This window comes from Paramisgurnus dabryanus, chromosome 3 (genome assembly GCF_030506205.2).
Source record: "Paramisgurnus dabryanus chromosome 3, PD_genome_1.1, whole genome shotgun sequence".
Taxonomy (NCBI): domain Eukaryota; kingdom Metazoa; phylum Chordata; class Actinopteri; order Cypriniformes; family Cobitidae; genus Paramisgurnus; species Paramisgurnus dabryanus.
In genome coordinates, this window is record NC_133339.1 from 48,854,089 (window position 1) to 48,871,816 (window position 17,728).

At 38.4% G+C, this 17,728-nt stretch overlaps 1 long non-coding RNA gene across 1 annotated transcript; it reads left to right on the forward strand.

Moving 5' to 3' along the window:
* Positions 1-15,273: 15,273 nt before the first annotated feature.
* On the forward strand, positions 15,274-16,719 carry LOC135750373 (uncharacterized). Its single transcript, XR_010532704.2, has 2 exons — positions 15,274-15,534; positions 15,998-16,719. It is a non-coding gene; the product is annotated as an uncharacterized lncRNA (long non-coding RNA).
* The last annotated feature ends 1,009 nt before the right edge of the window (positions 16,720-17,728 follow it).

Here is a 17,728-nt window from a genome sequence, read left to right on the forward strand (position 1 = left end):
AATCTTGAGCGTCCGGAAGGCCTACAAGTGCATCCCTGGATTCGGAGCTGAAGGCACCTAGAAGGTACACAGATGGGTACACAGGGAGGTACACTGGGCTCTTGGCTTTGGGCGTACACGTGAGTATACAGGGAGGTACACAGGGCTCTTGGCTTTGGGCATACGGGTGAGTATACAGGGAGGTACACTACTGGGCTCTTGGCTTTGGGCGTACAGATGAGTATACAGGGCTTTTAACTAATATGGATGTAACTCACAAACCAGTAGGTAGGCAGACGTCAGGCTTTTAGCCCTTTGGGGCTTGGGTGGCTGGAGAGGACGTATATGCACGCAGCGAACTTCTAGCCTTCCTCGCTAGGACAGACTTCTAAGGAAAAACTTAGACGTTAACTTCCAATACGTCGTGGAAAAGTCCCATTTCACAGAGCCCTTGGCTCGAGCCTGCAGACTGGCAGCAAACAAACACACAGAATTCCTTTAACGATGTATTACTTCAATGAAACATGTGGGGAGAAATACAACACCTCTTGGCTTTGAACAAGGGCAGATGGAGGTACAAGCCAAGGCTGCTGCTCGTTGGGCCTAGCACGGCCACGGATGGTACCACACGGTGGGTAGGTTGAAGTTGGGTGCCACACCGGGTGCTGTACTGCTTGAGTGGGCCAAGCGCTTCCCTCTTCTCTCTTCCAGATAGCGGGACAAGAGATCTAGACATGGGCAGGCATCTGAAATCACTCAACAGACGTGTAATCATACACAGAGACAGCAAAATATGCTTTTTCCACACAGCAGCCAATTCGAGCTTTTCTCCTTGATGCTCCACACAATATACACAACAATTTCTTACTTATGATAGTTGACATGTCATCACCAGGTGGGGGGGGGATCGGGTATCACAGTCAGGTTGTATATATGTGAATCAGTCGTCCACCAACACCAGCTCACTTCCTTTAATCCAGGACTCTCCTCTTCGGCCTAGGAGTGATCGCTGACAACATTGACACAGCACAACACTACAAATCTTCAGGTGTACACACGTCAAAAAGACTCACCCACTGCACTCCACACACTCACAGTGAATTAGGGTCAAACCACCACGTTGGGCCGGGAGTTGGTCTTGAACCATAGAAGGGGTTAGTGCGAAGGATGGCCGGATGGAAACGTCAAACCCACGACTTGTATACACACTCCTTCCTCTTCCTAGCTAACTTCGGCTCGCCCACCACTTCTTTTCACAGGTGGGGCCGTATACACACTGCACGGGCACACGGGAAACAACTGGGATGCAATGTAAGCAAAGGTGTCACTGACAATACAACAATTCCACATACTCACTATTTCGTTGACACTCAAGGCCTTTCTCTCTCTCTTCCGGAGATCGGAAGTATACAGATTACTAATAAACACTCCTTGTTTCCTCCCAATATGTTTCACAGTAACTTCTCAAGGTACACAATCTCTTCTAGGTAAACAGTGCATATCAACACAATTACTTCAATGGGGATACAAAATCCTCTGTTTTGTCTTCGCCCAGTCTGCAATATCCACAGCACTACGTCTCTCCAAGCTCACTGATCGCTCCGTCTCACCCGCAACATTGGCCATAAACACACCCTTCCTGTTCTTCAGGTGCCTTATTTATATGCCTCCGTTCCATCGAATCAAGTCACTCCGTGACATTACATTTAGACTACAAATATGACACACTTTCTATAAAGATGAATGTTTCTACGGGTGAAATGCTCCTTTAACCTAAAGTAATTTTTAATTTCAATTACCAGTACAGTACCAGTGCAGACAAGTGGAACATGAGGTTGAGACGGTCTATACTGGATGTGAAGAAAACAATCATAAAGCACAGAGCAATCAAAATTCAGCAGGTTTAAGTCAATGTTGGTTTTAAAGTATGCAGTGGAAAACAAGCTTGTCAAAACTATCAACTTAAATTGTGCCTGTGGGTCTTCAAAATCAAAAACATTTAAATCGGTGGTAGGTCACATTATGCAGATGAAAACTAAAGCCCCGTTTAAACCACCCATGACTAGCTGTGGCAGAGCAAAACAACAAAGTTAAAAAACTTTATGCAAATCATGAGCGACATTCGGGAGTGACTACCAATAAGAGTGAAGAAGTAAAGCTCATGCTGAGTCTCTCATCAGTTACTGCTGTGGATGGTACTGGATTGTTTATGACAACCAGAATTAGGAACTCCTATAACAACCTCTTGAGAGAGATTGGCGAGACATAGCAAGAAAGTCTGAATGGGGCTTAAGCTCAACAAAACAGTTAACTAACATGTGGGTCTGCTTGTAATTCATGACATGTTTGGTGTCAAATAATTTAATCCATAAAGTTACACTATACTAAACTGAAACAGGGAATCACAAATATACCTAAATAACAAACTTAGCTCACAGCATCACCAAATAGGTTAACATTTTTGGTTGAGTTTACAAAGAACTATTCAGTAGCCAGCATTAATAGTCTCAACCTCAAACTTCATGTCCACAGACTGTTAGCTATAGACGGTTTCAGCAGTAATAACATAAACAAACGGCTTTGTGGAATACACATAACTTCCGGTAAACTCTGCAAAGAAACAAAAAACCAACAACAAAGTATTTTTATAGTTTATTTCTGATAACAAGCTAAATAAACAAGAAGTAGATTACCTTATTTCAAATTTTATTGCTTAAGCGTATAAAAAATAACACAGAGCTAACATTGCTGTGTAAAATGTCTACTATAATGTACAGTGTACAATGTTAACTACAAACGAGCTGCCAAACCTCCTTTCACGTAGAGATGATTTATTATCCCCTTGTCTTTAGGAAACCAAAACATTTGTAATTTTCAACTAGGTATTTGTTTATTTTAACCACTACTCAGACCATTCAACAAACATCTCGGTTACGTATGTAACCCTCGTTCGTGACCGACGATTGAAAACCCCTTTGCAGAGACCTTTATGCTTTGAGAAACTGTAAAAAAAACGCCAATGAAATTGGCATGAAGGAATTTGCAGCAGAAGGACGGCTGTCTCGTGTTACGTACGTATGAGTATGTATATCAAATATTCACTTTATTATTGAGCTTATAGTTTATCTATTTGGAGTTTACAACTTATTCAAATTTTGATTGCATAACTCCTATCTTGACGTCTCTGCATTGGCTTCCGGTTAAATCTAGAATAGAGTTCAAAATTGTAGTTTACATCAACCCAGTCTCACCCCATGGCGTCAATATTTGACGACACTTGACCATGCGTCAATATGTTGACGCGGAGGGTATACCTTTCGCGTCATTTTTTGACGAACTGGGGACTTCAATACTTTTAAGTCCGTTGCATTCTCTTTCCTATTTTCTTACCATTTTCGCGTCGGTTTAGGGTTAGATTTACATAATGACATCCCTACCCAAACCTAACTCTAACCCCAACGCCAGGTGACAACTGTTTAATTTCGCGTACCTAACTCTAACCCCAACGCCAGGTGACAACTGTTTAATTTCGCGTACACTGTTTAATTTTGCGTAATCTAACCCTAAACCGACGCGAAAATGGTAAGAAAATAGGAAAGAGAATGCAACGGACGTAATAGTATTGAAGTCCCCAGTTCGTCAAAAAATGTCAACATATTGACGCATGGTCAAGTGTCGTCAAATATTGACGCCATGGGGTGAGACTGTGTTATTTACATTTACAAATGTTTACATGGCTTAGCTCCAGACTACCTTTCCTTTTTGATACTCCTCATAACCCAACTAGGTCACTTGGGTCTGGGGATCTTGGATTACTCCAGCGTTTCTCAAAGTATCGGGGGGCTCCACTGGTGGGGAATGTAGGGCATGACAAACAGGAGGAAATTTTATAATTTTGTGTGCACATCTCAATTCCTTTATTTATTGACCATACATTCCAAATTACACATTAAATATAAGCCTATATCAGACTGAAAAAAATGAATTGACTTAATTGACGTTAATTGAATGAATTAACGTCAGAACAAAAACTTTAATGTGGAAAGGCGGTATAAGCTGTAGAGGGTATAAAAGTTAACAATAGATACGTTTGTGACACGGAATGGAAAGAAAACACATTTAAGTATAAATATCCTTCACTACCCCCAAAGTGGTAAAAAATGTTTGAGAAACCCTGGATTACTCTCTGTGTGCAGGACTAAGCAAAAATATAATGGAGACAGAGCCTTTGCAAAGGCTGACCTCAAACTATGGAATGGCTTACCAGTGTCAATTCAAACAGTACCATTTCATTCCATGTTTAAATCAAAGCTTAAATCTTATTTTTCTATCCATGATGTTTAACAAAAAATTGATTTTATTGTGTGTATTTTATTTTAAAAAGTGTTCTTTTTATGCATTGCTTCTAATGTACAGCAATTTGGTCAACCTTGTGGTGGTTTTTATATGTGTTTTATAAATAAATAACCAATAGCCAATACTTTTGTGTTGAGGAAATAAGGGAACACAGGATCGATGTCTCTAAACGACAACAGTTAGGGTTAAACAGATGACAGTGTTAGTTTCTCATGCATAATACAGCACAGTGTTTGGTTTGAGTAAGTTCTTTCTCATGAATAATGCGGATTCAGGCTCATAAACCGACAAACATGCCAAATCTGCTGCCAGCGAAACTTTTTTGTAAATATCCACCTAAATTCACACTGTTTGTCATGCAAAACTAATATGTCTTGGAAATACTTAATGTGGGTTCTTTGTGTATTTCGTGTGTATATTATGTGTATATCTTCTATGTATATCTGCTATGTATAATGTATTGTGATACTGTTTTAATGTTTAGATAGTTTGAGCGGCACCAACATAAACAAATAGCTTTTGTTTGAGGCGCTCCAAGCAAATCTGTGTGACATCACTTCTTGTTGATGTTCAAAATGTTGTCACACAAAACGGAGCGTAGCTAACTCCTCCCCTCCCTTCTGTGCTTTCTGAACAAGCCCAGCCCCCACCCCCAAATTCTTCTTGTCCTTTATTGGCTGGAACATGTTTGTTATGTTTCCTGGTGGTAGGTTTGACCACTTTGTTTTTGTTGTAGTTTGCGGAGCCTAGGCTGTCTACAGATTATTTCTAAACAAGCAAAATAAATAACCAGGGAATTTCCTTAGTTCAAATCATAGCTAAGCAACCATTACACAGAGATAACGTTACTGTTTAAAATTAATGTATACAATATTATCTTAAGATCCATAAATCCCAAAATTTTTGACAATTTTAAGAGGCCAGATTAGTCACTATCCAGACCGATAAACAAGCACAGACCGGAAGATAACTTTAATCGGACACACGCAATGCGCGTGTGTCTGATGAAACGGTCTATATTGTGATACTGTGTATAATGTATATTGTGGTTTGTATAGTTTGTCCTATTGTATTCTGCACTGTCTGGAGATATTTTTATTATTTATTTTTTTGTATATGTCTTGTGGTGGTATTGTCTCTTGTCTGGCACTGCTAGTAAGATTGCATGCACATTATGTGGATAGGTAAAAATTTACTTTTTAGTCCATAGCTTTGTTTTTTATGTAGTACAGTGAATGTATGTCCTGTAGAAATGTTTAATTTCACTATATACTGCACTGCTATGGTTGAAATGACGATAGACCTTTATGACTTGATTTGACATTTCCAGTATGCATAATATTGCTTACTGGTATGTGAATAGAAATCAAACCTATTGTGAACAACACATTAGATATCAGTTCACTTTAATTAATTTGTATTTGCTGATAAAGTCTTGATATATGTCCAACCTACTGTTTCCACTGCAATCCACATTTAACATCTCTTTTCCTTTATTTATTCTTTTCAGAAAAGCCATTAACATTACAACAAGCCCATGAATCCCAAGACATGTGTCAGGAGCGTTTAATGGGAGGGGCTTGTGATGTGGGGCAAAAAGTCCTGAAGACAGAGAGATAGACAGTCTAGCTCATGTCTGCAGCTGGGTCATTGTTTTGTGGTGCGTGCAGCTGGGTCTCTTAATCTGTCCAGATTTCTGCATGTATAAAGCATGCCCTGATCTCAAGCCACACAATACTGTCTGCAGAGAGCATTCCAATAGACACATGTGCATGTGTGCTACTCACAGGCAGACACACATGTTGCACTTGCAGAACTCTCAACCTTATTGAGACGCCAACACATATGACTTAATTTATGTCTGTTTAGTTTGTTGATGTGTAACTTATAATGTCAAAGTAGCTCTTGGTCATGGAAAATGCACAGTGTTTCTTATAAAGCACTATGAAGTTTATGGCGTTTATTAATTACAACTACTGCATCAGAGCAATGAGAAATTTTTGGAAATTTTTTCAAACTTCTCTAAGTCTCAGATCTGACAGATGACAACTTAATAGCATGGTAAACAACAGGGATGCAGCTTTAGTTGTTCACACATGTGCAGGCCTCGTAATCGCAAACTCGTTCCCAAAGTTGTCGAAGACTTTTTTACTATCGTTAATAACCAGATAAAGAGCTCTTTATGAGCAGCAGCCTGTGTCACTTTTTGGAGCAGTGTTGGGTGGATGAATGCGTGTCAGGCTGAATGCAACGCAGCTGGGATCAGGGCAGGGAAACAGTAACAGCGGGTACCAGGGCAGACATCCATAGCAGAAAGGCTATCTTTGTTTGGCACAGGTGCTGGATGAGTCTGCTGGCTCGCACATCCTGTATGTGATTGTGCTGCTGATGTATTATGCATGCAGCGTAGATTTAAAATCATGAGCTTCCTGTCAGAAGCTGGAGGCAGAGCTTGACAGAGCGAAACAGAGAGAGAAAGAGAGTGAGAGAACGCCAATGGCCTCTGACAGAGGCATTTCAAAAGACCTCTAAACAAGCCATTGTTTCCCAGGCACACAACACAACACATTTCTGCCCAGTATTGCCAACTTATAGCCTGGCTTTCTAGTCCAGTGTGGCGTTGTACGGCTTTAAGTTATTGGTAGTTGACATTAACAGTGACCTGCGTTTGAATAAGCCTTTCTCCTAACACTGTACAGATGTCTATCATAGCTCTATGCTTCAACAAAGGTGAACTAAATGTAGTTTTGTGAAGCTTTTGTGATGTTTCGGTAAGGAACTGATACTTCCTTAAAAACATGCATGAGTAGTGTAGTGCGGACGGCCCCTCTGGTCCCATGAGAAGATGCTGCTGCTTAGTAATTACAGAGGGATTACAATAAGCCTCATGTGTGAGCGTAACCTCCCCAAGCCTTTGTGCTCTAACATGGGATGAACTCAATACAATTAAGCTATTTTGTTTCACCCCGTGAGTCCTCATTAGCATTATCTCATCTAGTGGAGCCCGTCTCTGCCTCAAAGCTCTCACCGTTATCCTGGTTGCTATGGTTTTCATCCTGTTTCTGCAAGTCTCTGACCAGACGCTCTGGAGTCGCTGGCCCTTTAGCCCTCTGCCTTTCCATGAGACACACACTCAAGTACCTTTATATCTCTAATTGGATTCAGCCAACTAATTCTGACTACTTGTGAACTAATGTATAGAGAAGCTTATGAAGTATGTAAAATTTTAAAAACAAAGATAAAAAAAGTTTTGCAGCTAGATCTTTAAAGAGTAGCGTGTGGCCATCCAATAACTCTCTCCTGTATTAAGAACTGTTTGACAATGCATATTCCATTCATTTGGACAATTAGTCCATGGCAATGGTAATGCAAAACCAATGGGAATACAGAATTCAGGTGCAGAAAACCTCAGACCTCAGCTGAGTCTGAAACCGCGTACTAACATTCTATATAGTAGGCAAAAGCAGTAGGCACACGAGTAGTATGTCTGAAACCTCACTATACATAAAAGGGTAGGTGAGAATTACTCAGGTTTTGGACTATTTCTCGCGAGATTCGGAGGTACATATACTTAAGTACTGTCCGAAACTGCCTACAGCATTTTTCATTGTTATTGCAAATAACATTTAGGGTGGGCTAGCAATGTAATTCTGGGGTATGATATCTTAGAGAGATCTTAATAATTAATTATTTTTCTGAATATCAAACCAACAGTCTTCTCCAAAGGCGTGATCTTTGAGCAGCTGTTCGACCTCCCCTTTGTCCAGACATTTCATCCATTGCAAACACTGACATAGATCGTACAAAGTAGAGTTGTCAAGTGCAATCAGGTGTTAGTGCACCTATCCCTCATACAACATAAGTTTTCATGCCTGTTATTGAGCTTGTTCGAGTTTATGCACAGCTGTAAGAACCAACAGGCGGATGACATCGAAGTCACCAGAAATCATACGGAGAAGTCTAATTTCGAGTCGCCCTCGCGGTATTGTGATGTCATCCTCCTGTCGGTTCTTGTGGTTCCGCATGAACCTGATCAAGGCTACTGCGTCAAAGGTCACATGATAACGTCAACATGGAGGACGATGTCCATGCTAAAGCGAATGTACAGTACGTACTGTTTTAGCGCTCATTAAGTAGGCACTCATTGAAATTAAGTACCTACTCCGTGAGCATGCGGTTTCGGACGTAGCCCTCATCTTTACCTCGTAATGATCTTGTTGCTGTTCTTGTTGTGTTTAGATTGTCAGATTTTTTTTCTGAAACACACTGATTGGGAATGTGGGCCTGCCTCAAGCATTAGTGGGTAGCTCAAGATTCTGTGGCACACGACTCACAATAAGATTGGTTATGAATGCCTGTGTTTAAACACTTGAATTATGGCAGTGACAAATGCAAATATAAAGCATATTTTTTGAGGAGTGAAAAGACATCATCTGCATAAAGCAATTTGCAGTTGTGAGGAGTGAAATGAGGGTTTTTGATAGCAAAGTTAGCAGGGTGTCTTGTCCGTGAGAGGACCTGTAGCCTCAGGGTAAGTCTGACTGTCTATCCACACCAGCAGGAGGTTGGTAAGGACATTAACCATTAAACAGATCGCTTTGAAAGCTGTCTGGAGATGCTGGGATCAGTCAAAGCTCAGCACAATGAGTTCTGAAATGATCTTCCACTGATTGAAGCCTGCAGGTTTTCTCTGGAGGCATTCTGAATGGCTGCAGAGAGAAACACTTATTAATATTAAGTTTCACAGGAACATGGTGAATTTCCATGGTTCCCAAATCTTTTGAGAAATACATTTTAATTATTTTTATAGAAGATTTTTAACAATAATTTTAAAGGCACCTCATCCTCCCAAAATTTTTTACAGCGCATCAGTTCTACGCGGACTGCAAACGCTGTGATTGGTCCACCAGAACCACTCCAGTCAGGTAAAAAACACTGCGTCATAGGTATTTCCATTTGCGACGGTGAAAACAAAGAATGGCCAAGTTGAGGAGTGATTTAACTCAAACTGAAACAAAAGTCATTGTTTATTTACTTCCATCATTGCTGGTCTTCTCAAATCATTCACAACAAGTAGCTTTTTCTTCTTTGTTTATGGGTTAACAGTTGACAGTCGCGCTGCTTCTGTGGTTACACGCGTGGACACTGCCAACCAGCGGTCTGCGTGCATGTTTGCACGTCGACGCGGACGACGGCACAAAAGTATAAATGAAAACCGACGCGGAACCTACACCATCGCGGCTACGCCGTAGGAATGGAAAATGGAAAGTTGCAAAAGCATGACAACTCTGAGGTCACTGGAACTAATCTGCAGTCCCAGCATGTGTGACCCAAGGCCCACTCACCTCTCGTTACACTCCCACTAATGCCATGGGCCATGCTTAAGTGGATGTGAGCTGCTGGATGCTACTTTATAGGTTTAAAAGGATTAGAGCTGTAACATCACCTACTGGGCTGCATCAGGAACAGTTATTAAGACAGTATCCTGAGGCCTTCAGCATCTGTGGGCTGTCCTTGCTGCCCCGTGGGCATGCTGAGTACCGAGATGACCCTGAAGTCTACAACAAAGATGGAGACTCCAAGCAAAGGGCATGACCTTTCCGTTGTACGCCATGCTGTTTTAAGAGGTTAGCAATAACCACTCCGGCCCCCCAGATGTGACTGCGAGAGGATAATAAGAGCAACAGCTAACCACATGATAACATTCCTCTGGCGGAGACAGGAAATAAGAGGGGATATTTAGTGAGATCCACACTTAGATAAAAGCTTTATCTGGGCCAATGTGGAAATGCCCCGAGCTAGCGGGCTCTACAGAGGGGAAAACACTTCACGATCAATCAAGAGATGCTGGCAGGTTCGGAACAACTCAGTTTATCTGGGTTATTCATTAGAGGGATTTGATTAGGAACTGTTCACACTTTGTTAATTAATTCAATTCAATTTTTATTTATATAGCGCTTTTCACAAAAGTCAATTGTTTCAAAGCAGCTTTACATAAATGGCATAGAATAATTGCATAGAATATTTGTATGGGTTATCTGTTAAAAAGGATAAATGGTCCAGAAATTCTAAACATTTTACAAACAAATAAGTAGAGATATAAAGTAGATACGTATTAATCTTGTATTATTGCTCACAGTCTGCAGAGATGTGTCTATGTACGTATCTTCACAGCACAGACGTGATGGGAATTTTTAGACATCTTAATTTCTCTGTGAATTACAGCTCATGTTTTATTTCAGCATGGCCTGCAATATTTCAGCTTTCAATTTAATTCAATCACCATTTTTGTTTGCTTTAAACCTGGCTGGGCAAAATTATAAAACATGTATATAGTAAAGTATTTTTTACAGTTTACAAACTGTACATCACTTTTTAAACAAACTGTATATTTAAAAAAAATGCAGCACACTAACTTTTATATTGTCTACAAACAATCATCTACAACAAATAATGAGTTAACTCGCAATACAATTTTTATCTGTTTTAAATTTACCTAAATTTAACACTTTTCAAGTTTTTAATGCTCAAATCAACATGGATGTTTACATCAGCCTGTTTACATTTTCCACAGAACCATTAGCTATAGTTTTATATATGTTTTTTTCCTTTAGAAGACCTTGTTCTTTCTCCATCTATGTTTGCTGCTGCATCATTTGTGACCTGTGCTGGCAAATTGAGTTGAGATGAGCAAATTTTCAAAAATTTGATATTTATATTTTAACATTCTTTATTACAAAAAAAACAACTTAAAAACAATGCATGATTTGTTGGTATCTGACAAAACATGACAGAACCACACCTGTTTACAGAAAGCAAAAACAATATCAATATATTTTAAATATATGTTTTTCTTTTATTGTTTAATTTTGACATTGTGACAGACCACTCTAAGATACTAATGCAAGGGTTTCATATAATGTTACACAACAAATACTTTTCCTTAACAGTTAACAAACATTCACTTCAGATATAACAGATTATATGTCCTACCTGCGTGAATTCTTGTCCACCACACCTTTTCACAGAATTTTTAATGTGACCACACGAGCAAACTATATTCTATGCCATTTTTTAGTATAAAACGTATAGGCTAAGTATGCAATTTTTGACATTTCTGAGATTTCTATAAAAAATACCAAATGACAAAGTTAAAAAACTTTAATAAAATTCAGAGTTTTAAAGATATCATCTTTAGATTTGAAACACAAAAAGGTCAGACTTTTGGCTTTAGCTGCAGTGAATTTTTAGATTGTATTCTAGATAAAGATGTATCAAATATATTTTGTGAAGTTATTAGAAATGTTTATTTTAGCCTTTCATAACTACAAAAAAATCATAATTATAAATCATTATTTTCATTATCACAAAAAAAATCCGTCTTACAAGTCTTAAGCTTTGGCACCCAACACCTATATTTCTTTCTGAGAAAGTGAAGGCTTGCCACAGTAGTAGCAGCAGTACTGTAGGTGAACAGATGCACCTGCACTAAAAGGTCGTGTTTGGGGTTAGTGTGTCACAGGTGCTTTGACCCTGTTGTCATAACAACAATGACTGACATATTACATTCCTTTGAAGCCTTTAACTCTTTCTATAGCTGAAGAGCGCTAACAGAGGCCTGTTGTTTACTGATGCAAATATCTGCCAACAGCTGTGAGAGCAATGCAACTGATGACAGGTCAGTGTTGTGGCTAATTACAGCTCACTTACCAATTGACTTAATGATGATGCAGAGAAAGACAGAGAGATGAATGTGATCATCATCCATGTTAATTCAATTTAATGCTAATTACATACAATAAAGTCATATGCATTTTAAATCTCAGCTTTATACACAAAAGGGCTACTCTATAATATGTGACCAACTCTGAAATCAAGGGTCAAGTCTCATAATCTAGGGCACCAATAGTTTTCAAAGGATATTGATACTTCTGTATTTAAAGTGGCATTCAGATCACAATGTATGCAAGTCCAGCTCCAGAGTGCTTCTGAAATTACTGAGGATGCTCACAAATATTTCTGAAAATACTATCTAAAAAGAGTAGCACCACACTAGACATGGTTTATACACTAGGATTTTTTATACCAGAAACAAAATTAAATGTTTCATTTTAAAACATTATGCAGACTTCAGTATAACTTTCAAACTTCAGACTGTTGAATAGCATTGTATAAAATTACTTCACATAGTGTGTACATGACCACAGTTTATCACAAGCCAGCTTTACAATAATCATCATATTTAAACATAAATGCCTATGGTATGATGGTTAAAAAAATAAATTTTCTTCCTTTTTATCTCCATCTGTAACTTAACATTACAAACTCCAGCTAATTCCAACACTATGATGTCATATCAGTCACATAAACTGAAACAAAGCAGATAGTGTCCAGCAGAGAGAGTATTATTTTACCTGAATCAAATGGAAGTCATTGTTCAAACTTAAATACCCCCCCCTCCCATTTCCTCAAGAACTAATGTGATAATCAAATAACAGAACTACGGGCCTACAATTAGCTGCACTGACAACATACTGTCATCTGGTCAGCAGAAAGACCTGTGACCCCAACTTTAATAAGGCTGTAATGATGGACATGTGTCTGTTAGTGGGGGGTTTATGCATGAATGCTCCTGCAGGATGAACCTATCATTTGAGACACCATCACTGTTACACAGGTGCGGTCAGTATAACAGATCTAAAAGCCATTATAAATATAATACAATTGAATATTGAACTTAAAAGAAAACGAACTAACATGCAGTATATATTGTACACTGTTTTCTCACCTCTCTGGTCTGTAAAGTTCAGAGTTTGTCCATTTTGTTTAAAGACCCGTGTACGTGTATTTGTGTGACTGTTTATATTTTTGTGCTTATTGCAGTATTGTATCATTACAATAGCAATAATCTTAATAATCCCAAACTGTACAGGAATCAGATGTAAGTATTAAATTGTGTCTTTTTGGTGTGTAGTTGCTATGTCTGTTTTAAAACAGATGACATTCACAGTTGCCAAACAGCAGACAGAGATGCATCCCCAGTGTTAGGGTTTTAAACCGTTTATGGGGATATTTTTTTTTAGTAGCAGGCCTGAAATGTCACAAAATAAATCTGCACTGTTCATCTGGGTTTCTCCATCCAATGCCGACTGTTGATGACTCTCCTGTCATCAGTGGCTATGTTTACATGCACACAATTGTGTCAATCGACTGAATTTAATCTGATTACAGGTTACAACAATACAACAATACAGTTTACATGTACCCTAAACATTGCAATCTTATTAAAATATTTGTTTACATTCTATATGATCTAATCCAAACATCTGCGCAAACCAACAGCCAGGGATGCCAGATTTCAGAGGAGGTCAGTGACCAAATTGAAATCACATGATATCAGCCGCTAGCTGAAATATGATTGGATAAATGCTCTATAATAAATATACACTACTGGAAGCAGTGCAACCGGGAGAAAAGCTATGAAATAAAGATAATAGACTATTATGGGATTCATTTAATACATAGTCATGAAAAACGATATTAAAATATATCAGTGATTCAGATAGTGTTTAGGCCAGCAGAGAATTGAATTCATTTTTTTTTTTTAACCTAAAGCCATTAGGTGTGTTCGAGATCATCCGGCGCTGCACAGACCGATCAGCAAGGTTTGTAGTCGAGGGAGGAACTGAAGAAGGAGCCGTCAAGCCGGACACCTGCTGCTTGCCATAGTGACGTGTGCGCCTTTTTTCCTTGTTTTTAATCGCAAATGAAGTGAATTAGATGCTGAATTTGATAAAAAACAAACATTTTATTAAAAAGTTGCAACCAGAAACATTTTATATCGAATATTTTAATTGCTGCTTATACTGTATACCCCAAAATAACGGGAAACAAGCCTATATTATTAAAATACCAACAGAGTTTGTTATTTTCATTTGTATTTTATTACACAACACAATATAACATATTTAAGCGTATTAAAGTGTTTTTTCCTGTTTTAAAACATGAAGTTATAATGTTTATTAGTGGAACTAAAGGTTGGATTAAACTTGAAACGCACGTGATCGTTGTCATCAGTGAGGCGACCAATCACGTAAAGCTGTTACGTCATCACAACTCCGTGCAGCCGCTCTGGAGAAGCTGCACCGGCTGAGCTAGCCGGCTACTCTCAAAAAGCTCTTGCGCTACTTAAAAACCATATGACACAGTCACATGCCTGCAGCGGCAGCTGAAGTTGGACAAAATGACTAACCGGAATGCACTGCTTCAAGTCAGCCGCCGATCGGTCTGCGCAGCGCCGCATGAAGTCGAACACACCTTTTACCTAATCTGACACAGGTGACCGAGGTTCCCCTCACAAACCAGCCGCAACAGAAAAATGACAAAAGTCAGCTTAAACAGCCTCAATCGAGAAACGAGCACTAATCAATACAAAAATGTTATTATAATTTAGACAACTTTAAATTTAAGACTAGTCAATGTGACTTTCCATAATAAAAAATAAAAATAAAATAATGAATGTCTCAACTGTATCTTTTACATTGAATAAGATTCTAATTTAAACACAAAACATTTCATCATATTCTCCGAAAACAAAATTATCTGACCTTTTGTCCTACACTGCAAAAAATGATGTGTTAATTTTTTACACATTGTGTGTGTCATGCCATTTAAGGCATTATTTCATGTTAAAATAAATGAAAGGGACAACACAAGTTGTGTTAAAAACAGTGATGGGAGTAACAATTACAATTAATTCTGTTACTGTAATTCCACTACTTTTAGCGGTAATAAACATGTAAAAAGTATTTTTTTTATCAAGTAACGCAGTTACAATTACTGAAATTTAAATGAGTTGGTTACTCACGATACTCTATTTTGTGATAAATGAACACTTGCAGACAAGACATTTCTGATCTAATGTTGCAGGATCCCTATTCACCTTATTTTTCACGACAACAAGGGCGGCGCCATTGCGCTCATTTTGTCAACGTTCTTCCGGCCGCATAGACGATGAGCAGCTGAGGCAGTGACTGAAGGCGACGTGTTAAGCTTAAAAAGCTCACTCGAGCGCCTTTATGTTTCTTTCTTACCAATTTTAAGCCAACTGAGGAACACCCTTATCCCAAGTAATGGTTCGACTACGATGTTCCGGTAACTTTAAACCACGCCTGGTGTTGAAAAGGTGGCCAGTTTCAGGTAAGCTATCTTAGCTAACTTTGTGCTCGTTCGCCTAAAATTAGATTTGTGATGTCCGTTCTACAAATACACTTAAGATCAGTAACGTTAGTTTATAAAATGCAACTATTTGAATGGTTTTAATTGTCCACCTATATTTTTATATTTACGATAGTACAACAGTATATTATAGTACATTGCATTCTTACAGTAGCCCATGTGATTCCTACAAGTTACTGAGATTTCAGATGCTAGAATGTCAGTTCATTTCTCATTCAGATATTGATAATGACCTATTAAACAACGTATTATTTAACACTGAAGTTAAAGGTTGTGTGTATAATGTTTCTGTCTCTTTTTAATGCATCTCTCTCTTACACACTGTTCTGTTTAAGTATGGGTGCCATTTATATATTAATTCTCATGATGCAAGTTTCTTTTAAATACTAACATAAAAATGTTTATGGTTATATTGTTTTTACAGATGCATTGATGTTTAGTGATGCAGTGGACAACTGTGAGGATGATACAATCAACATGTTCCTAAACTGTGATGCAGAAACACAATGGGAGCATCTATCCGTCTCTGACCACAACTACAAAATCACAACTCAACCTGAAGCAACATACATCTGATATGGGAAAACAATGGTGCGGTTTCCCGGACAGGGCTTATCCTGGTCCCAGGCTAAAATGCATATTTGAGCTACAATAATTTAAAAACACCTTTAACTGACATACCTCAACATATATGAGTGCCATTGTTTTGTCACAAGATGCGCACCAGTCTTGTTTTTTTGTAGGATTTGTTTGTAAAAACTAAAATGTCCTAATATAATTAAGGCCTAGTCCTGTAAACCCTGTCCGAGAAACTGCTTCAATGTGTTGAGCTGGCACAAATGTACATAACTCTACTGAGAAACAACCATCTTTGGTTCAGCTTTACACAGGGTTGATATTGCATCCATTACACAGTCGCCAAGCACTTTACCAGTACATACACCAACAGCTCCAGATATACGCTTGGGATCAGCTCCTGATGAATCCGATAAAGCTGTGTCTTAATTTATTGCAGGGTGGTCTTGCTTTACCTGTTGTAAAGTTACATTAAACCTTCATATGTGATCAGATGTCATGCAGTGATATTAAACATTTACAGTGTGATCAGATGTTGTGCATTTATATTAAACCTTTACAATGTGATCAGATGTTGTGCATTTATATTAAACCTTTACAATGTGATCAGATGTTGTGCATTTATATTAAATCTTTACAATGTGATCAGCTGTTACCTGTCATGCAGTTATATTAAACATTTACTATGTGATCAGATGTAACCTGCCATGCAGTTATATAAACCTTTACAGTGTGATCAGTTATATCTGTAAGGAATTTCTTAAACCATATGTGAGCTTTGTAGATTCCACTTAAAAGGAAGTCTCATGATTTGAAGGAATAAGTGTTGGCAAGTTTGCAAATGAATTCTATCATGGTACCACATAAAAACGAAATAGTTATTGGACTGGCTAAGGTGCACATTTGCTATAAAAAAGACGAAATCACTGTGTAAATATTGGTAGACATACTTTTAATAATTTTCAATGCTGCTCCATCAACTCCTGACAGGACGAGGTAATTAAATATGTCCAATAGGTTACTTGCTGCGGCTGCTTCATATCGTCTAACCACGAGACGATTGATGGGACAATATAAGACTATCCAATCGTCGTATGAAGTTTTAACCGTGCTCTTAATTTAAAACATTTATAGCAGTAGCGATATTTGTCATTTCACTAAAGTTGTAGTGAACTACAAACAATCTTCTAACCACCAAACTAACCACCGAATGCACTGCCATATTAGCAGCGGAAGTCGGTTGACAAAATGCGGAAGAGCGAAGAATTAAAAAGGGGCGTGGCGGAATAAGGTGAATACTAACTCACCTTCTGTGTTGTTATTCATTGTGCCGCCCACCACGGTCCAGCGACATTAGATCAGAAATGTCTTGTCTGCAAGTGTTCATTTATCACAAAATAGAGTATTGTGAGTAACCAACTCATTTAAATTTCACTAATTGTAACTGCGTTACTTGATTTAAAAAAAAATACTTCGTTACATGGTTATTACCGCTAAAAGTAGTGGAATTACAGTAACAGAATTAATTGTAACGCGCTACTCCCATCACTGTTTTAAACACAACTTGTGTTGTCCCTTT